We start from the raw sequence: 6,364 nt of genomic DNA on the forward strand, positions 1-6,364 counted from the left end.
GACCATCTCTTCTCGGAGCCCAACCCTTTCCAGCCGTCGGATCGGCAGGCGACGCCTCCTGATCAAGCGTCCTCTCTCCCGCCCATCCAACGGTAGCTGGTGAACACCGCCTCGTCCGTCCGATCGATGGGCTTAACTGCGGTGGCAGGGGTGGATGCGGAGTTACCGAAACTGGTTCCCGTAAGAGAAATCCCGGTGCGGTGAGGTCACCGGACGCCTCCGGTTTTTCGCTAGTGATCCGAGTCTAGACAGATCAACAAGCGAGCAAGCGAGCACGAATCAAACGGATTGGCCTTTGTGATCGAGGTTGCGTGTTAGGTGTTATCATCGATCAAACGAGGAAGTGTGTATGAATACGTCCGCAGGGTATTTTGTATGGCTTCATTGTCCTCGAAAAGATGATTCCGAGGGTAAGGAACAAATTCCTCGTGTACCACGCAAGTCATGGTTCAAGTCCATCTAAGTTGACTACAGTAAGGAAGTGTTGATGTTGGATCTCAACTCAATACTAATTTCAATAATCAATTGAATTTTATTACGAATTAATGTATCAAAAATAATATGTTGAGTTATATCGCTCGATATCAGTAAATAATAATAATAATACGGCATTAACACCAAGTTTTCCAACGTACCAACGTAAAATAACAGCTTGTGGGGTTGCACGCAAATGTCTGTGTTTGGGTGCCAAAGCAAAAAACACGGCAATGATTCGAACAGAATTCTTCCCAGCAGAGCAAAAGTGCACTGTTATTGTCTTCTTCTTCTTTGTTGGATCGGCTATACGTGCATCAATTATGTCGATTCAACAACCCTAACCTCTACGAGAAAAGAAGGATGTCAATCATCAGTTGTTCATGGCCAGGAAAGCTGCCGAACCAGAACAGCCCTCGTTGAGCTATCACCTCCCCCCAACGAAGGTTGCCGCCTCCTTGAGCTCCAAACTGCAGCTGTCTCGCCGTCTGACTCCCTCTCTTCGATCCTCCTCCAATTATTCTTGAGCCGTTTCTGGTGCCTTCTCAGCACACTTCTCCTAGACGTCACCGCCAATCCGTGCGGTAATCTGATGAAGTTGAAGCCAGTAATCTGGAGGAGCAGCAACGATATACGATGGCGCAGTCATTAACTGCAATCCTCTACGGTATTGGACATTGTATTTGACCTGAAGCAGCGTGGAAGAAAGAGAGGGGACCTATGTTTTTCTTTTCTTTTTCTTTTTTTAGTGAGTATTTTGGAGGACAGGGAATCCAAAAAAAAATTTATTTAAGTAAAAAAAAATTGGATTTAGAATCTATTATATTAATATATATACTTATGTATCTTATGTTCTGACAGAGAAATGATAAAAAAAAATTAAATATTACTCGTATGTCTCTTTATTATATCTAAAAAGAATTAAGTGAAAAAAATAAAAAAAATTCTTATGAATTTGATTGAATGTTTTAGTATGAGATTATAAGTTAATACGTAGAAAAAAAATACGTAAACTTTACATTCAACTTTCTATATATAGTTGATTATCAACAACACAAACGCACTCGTATTATCATGAAAGTAAGGAATTGAATATCGACATATGTTTTTAATTAAAAAAAAAGATTATATCAATAGGCATAAAAGTTAATTGACTCGACCTTAATACCAATCAATCACTTATAAAAAAAAAATACTAAATGAAGAACAGCAGTCGGAAACAAAATAGGTGAAATAGTAGACTAAAGAGAGATTTTTCTCCATCACTTTTAAGGGCAATGCAGTCGGGTCACTCTTTGAATGAAGAACAACATTTAATTATAACTATTTTCAAGCATTTATGATATAAATTAATATGAAATAGTAGACTAAGTCAAAAAAACAAAATAGGTGATTTAAGAGTGACAAATAAAAAAAATTCAAATGCTACCCCAACCAAATTACTATCCTCAAGAGGAAAAAACTTTATTTGATGAATTAAAACAGAATTTCAATTTTATTTTTCAAATCAAGACAAGATTCGAGAAACTTTTGTTTAGTTTTATAAAAAAATTATGGACAAATGATAGGATTCAATATTGGAATTCCTCTCTTTTCTTAAACATAAATTTAGTTTCGGATTCTGATAGAGATAAACTAATTTTACCTTTCTATAAGAATGAAATCTTTTGAAGCCCGTCCATTTTGGTAAAAACTTAGGAATATAATTAGTGATCATATTATTGCAGCTTTCAAACAATTTAATGAGACTGCAATTTTTGAAGAAGACTGGAGTAAAATATATATATATATATATATATATATATTTTATTTTGATTCCCAAAAACACAAACCTTGCTATAGTTACCAATTATTGACCGATATTCCTTTGTAATATTAAATGTAGAATCGTGTTTAATTTTTTTTTCCTCAATAACTTGATTTCAATTGAGTAATTTGATTTTATTAAGCATCGTAGCATACACAATAACATTTTGATGGCTCAAGAGATTCCATATTTTAAGTTCGATTCTAGGGATAAAAATTATCATTTAATCACTAAATTATATATGAAAAAAAAAAAAATGATAAATTATCTTGGAATGCTATTATTATAGTTCTTCATTTATTTAACTTTTTTGATATATTTATTAATCAGATAAGAGAGAGTATATCTTCTCCTTTATTCTTGTGCTATATTAATAACGTTCTCTTTTATCTTTATATTTTCTTGTGGGTCAAATTTTCTCTCACATACTTAATAATGCTTGTTATAGAGGTACCCTTAATCCTTTTAACTTGTGTTTAGATCTAATAAAAAATCATGTACAACCGTCGCTTATCAAATAATTAATTAAATCTTAGAAAATCTATAAATATTTTTCCCCGGAAAACTTATAGATGAATTCGAATAAGATTAATTCCTTTTTCAATATTAAGAAGCATCCTTATCTTTTAAATATTTAGGCACTACAATTAATTGCCTCTTGCAGGATTTCTCTTTCTACTTTTGATTCTACTATTCAACACATGAAAAGCATACTTGGTAATGAGGGCAGGTTCCAAATTGTCTCACGATCACAGACTTACTCTTATTAAATCAGTTCTTCGTCTTTTGGATGCTAAAAGAAAGAAAGAAAAAACAAACGATGAGATCCTGTCTTTGACATACTGATCATAGTACTAAAAGTATGTCTCTCTCTTATTTCATGAGATGTGGTTAGCTGTTCCAAAGATGAAGATGGCCTTAATATTCTTAATATTAAATTATTTTAATTTGATCTTCAAATTATATATATATATATATATATATATATATCTTAATAAAGTTATATAATCTTTATGGATGAATTTCTACCATGATAAATCTAGTTGGTGTTGGAGTCATTTCATTCAGAACTTATTCTTGATTTAATTTATGTTCGATTTCAAATTGATTTGATTTTTTTATTTAATTTATATTCGATTTTAATTTGATTTGATTTTTTTGATTCAATTTGAACATCCTATTCTAATAAATAGCCATCAATTAGACTAGCACATACATTCCTCTCTATCGGGCATAACAATCCATATGACAACTTGGATTCCTCTTTATTAAGGATAATAGTTCATTTATCAATTTGGATCTATGGCTAATTCTTGTCATTCCAAAAGTAATTTTATTCTGTACCTAAAATGAGAATTTATAATGTACGCTTTTACTATTTGTGTGAGCTTCTCACATAGGTGATCTTCTTTTCGATCATAAATATTAACTTTGTATATTCTTTTTTTTTAGGCGCATGGAAGGTCATGATTTAACTAAGCCTAGCTACTATATCCTTAAGAAAATTATTACTAATAATCTTTGATTGATTTAGAATATTAAAAATATCCTTGTATTTAATGAGATTGACATGCCCCCTCCCCTGTAAGTATATTCAGAATTTAATCTACATGATGAGCAATCTTATGTTAAGAGGATATGGAATAAACCTTTATGAGGATGGATCAAATTCAATATAGATGGTGCGTTTGATCCGAGAGAGGCTTAAAATTTCTTTGATGGTATAGTTTTTTAGGTTGTAAACTAAATGAGACATTTGCAAATAAGAAGAAGGCTAACATCCCCACAGCCTAGCAGCCATTCTATATGTTTCCTATAAGAATAGTAAGACTAAAACCTACATAACTATTTTTTACAGAATAATTATTACATAATTCTGTTCATAATTAATCCATCCACAAGACATATATTATATGATGCAAACCATAATCAATCCATCCATAGGCCATTCATAGTTTTTCAATAAATTAATTATATAATTCAATAGAATAATTGTTCTATTGCACATCTAAAAAATTAAGATATAATTATATGAACAAACTATAGTTTAGTAAATTCTAATCATATACATTTCAAATAATAACTTCCTAATAATACTTTTCGATGGAAGATATATTTAAATGTATTTTCGTAATGAAAATATAAGTATAGATAATGTCACATATTGGAGCATAAAATATTATAGTGCAAAGATTATCGTTCGTATAAATATAGTTAATGTTACTAAAAATAATATATCAATAACTTTATTGCAAAACTAGAAGCTTTAATAAATCTTTTATATATAATTATAAAATTGATGCAATCATATATCATTTAAAACTAACAATATTTATCTTTTTTTAATCATTTTAAATATAATATTGGATAGATATTTTCATTTGAATAATATAATATTAATCAATAAATATTTATAACATAACACATTTTGTTCGAATCATATGCTTTTCCAACTTATCAACATATAAATTATTTTGAATATTTTTAAATAATAAACTGACTTGTATTTCATTAAAATTATATATATTTATAAATTTCAAACATATGCATTAATACTTTGGACAACAGACGCAAATGAAGTCATTAGATATTTACGTTAATTTCATAACCTCACCATAAGTATATATTTCTAATGCCTCCTTTTATTCTCTTATTTTTCCAACATTATTATTTTTTATATTTTTATTTTATTCACAATATGACATCACGATTCATCAATTTATTATAATCCAAAACGTAAATCTAATTAACAGGGAGTCTTTTTTTTTCTTCTATTTTTTTCTCCTTTTCTTTGTTGGCGGTGGCCACTTTTCTTTTCTCCTTTTCTTCTTCTTTTATTTTTATTTTTTTAGATTAATTATAAATTATCTAACTATAACATTTTGTTTCTTACACTTTCAAAAATTATATTAGGATCCGTATATTTATGAAAGTAAAATATTTAATCTCATTTTTTCTCACACTGTTAATTCTGTTATGTGTAGAAAATAACCCTAAAACAAGGTTAAAAAAGTAATTTTATAACCCTTGTGCTATTACTAACTTTTTTCTGCTCATTCGCATCTTCCTACACCCAACATCTACTTTCCACAGCTTCCCACCATCAACACGATATTGTTGCGCTCTTGTCACCTCTCTCGTAACCCAAACGACACCCTCCTCTATACGCATGTTATCAGTGGTCCTCCCGTAGGAGTTGAATCATTTTGTTTGTACATACTTCCTCCACGTCTACGACGATGTGTGCATGCCCGTGCTTCTTACGACTATGACGATGAATATTAGTTTTACGACGCGCTCAAGTAAATCTCGACTAAGACGAATATCGTTCGAAGGATGCGAAGGAGCATCACGATGCACATCAGCTTTACGATCTCGAATTCTATGACAAGATTGATATCCACGATGTAGTGGGCATCGTCTGTGACGATCACATCGATATATTCATGGTAGCCGCCAATGACTTTGTCGGCTCTCATCGACACGCCATCGGGTCGCCCTCCGACACGGTTAGCACGGGCTCGAGCGAGCGCCACCGGTGTATGCCCCGAGCAGGTATGGTCGTTGGATTTCATGGAGCCGAGGCCATCTTCTGGGCCATTTGCTGGTGCAAGGTCGAGGTATCAGGTCGTGCCACATGCGTCCGCTGCAGAGGCGTTCACCAAAGGGCGGTCAACGACGCGAGTGATGTCGGCAAGCACTGTATTTGATGGCTGTTGCATGATACGGTGTATCTCTTCCCACACGCACCACATTGTGCCTCGCCGGTCCCACTCCCTCGCCGGCCCCACGTGTTCAAACGAGTCTCGCGTGAGGTTTGATGTTTCCAAAAACGGATAAGGCCCGATGGTGTTATGCGATAGCTAACGAAGCCTAAACATGACTTGTTGCGCACGGCACTTAATTCACATCACACTGTGACATGGAAACCGACGATTTCATCGGTCCCCAAGTTTTGCACTTCCTACCTGTCATAGAACGCCACGTCACCAAGAGACACCAGTATGGTCCGGTTTGTCTCGCTTGCTCTCTTCATAAAACATGCAATCGGCACTGCAAGTGAACAACGAGCTCTGCGTCGTG

Source organism: Musa acuminata, chromosome BXJ2-11 (assembly GCF_036884655.1).
Source record: "Musa acuminata AAA Group cultivar baxijiao chromosome BXJ2-11, Cavendish_Baxijiao_AAA, whole genome shotgun sequence".
NCBI classification, from domain to species: Eukaryota; Viridiplantae; Streptophyta; class Magnoliopsida; order Zingiberales; family Musaceae; genus Musa; species Musa acuminata.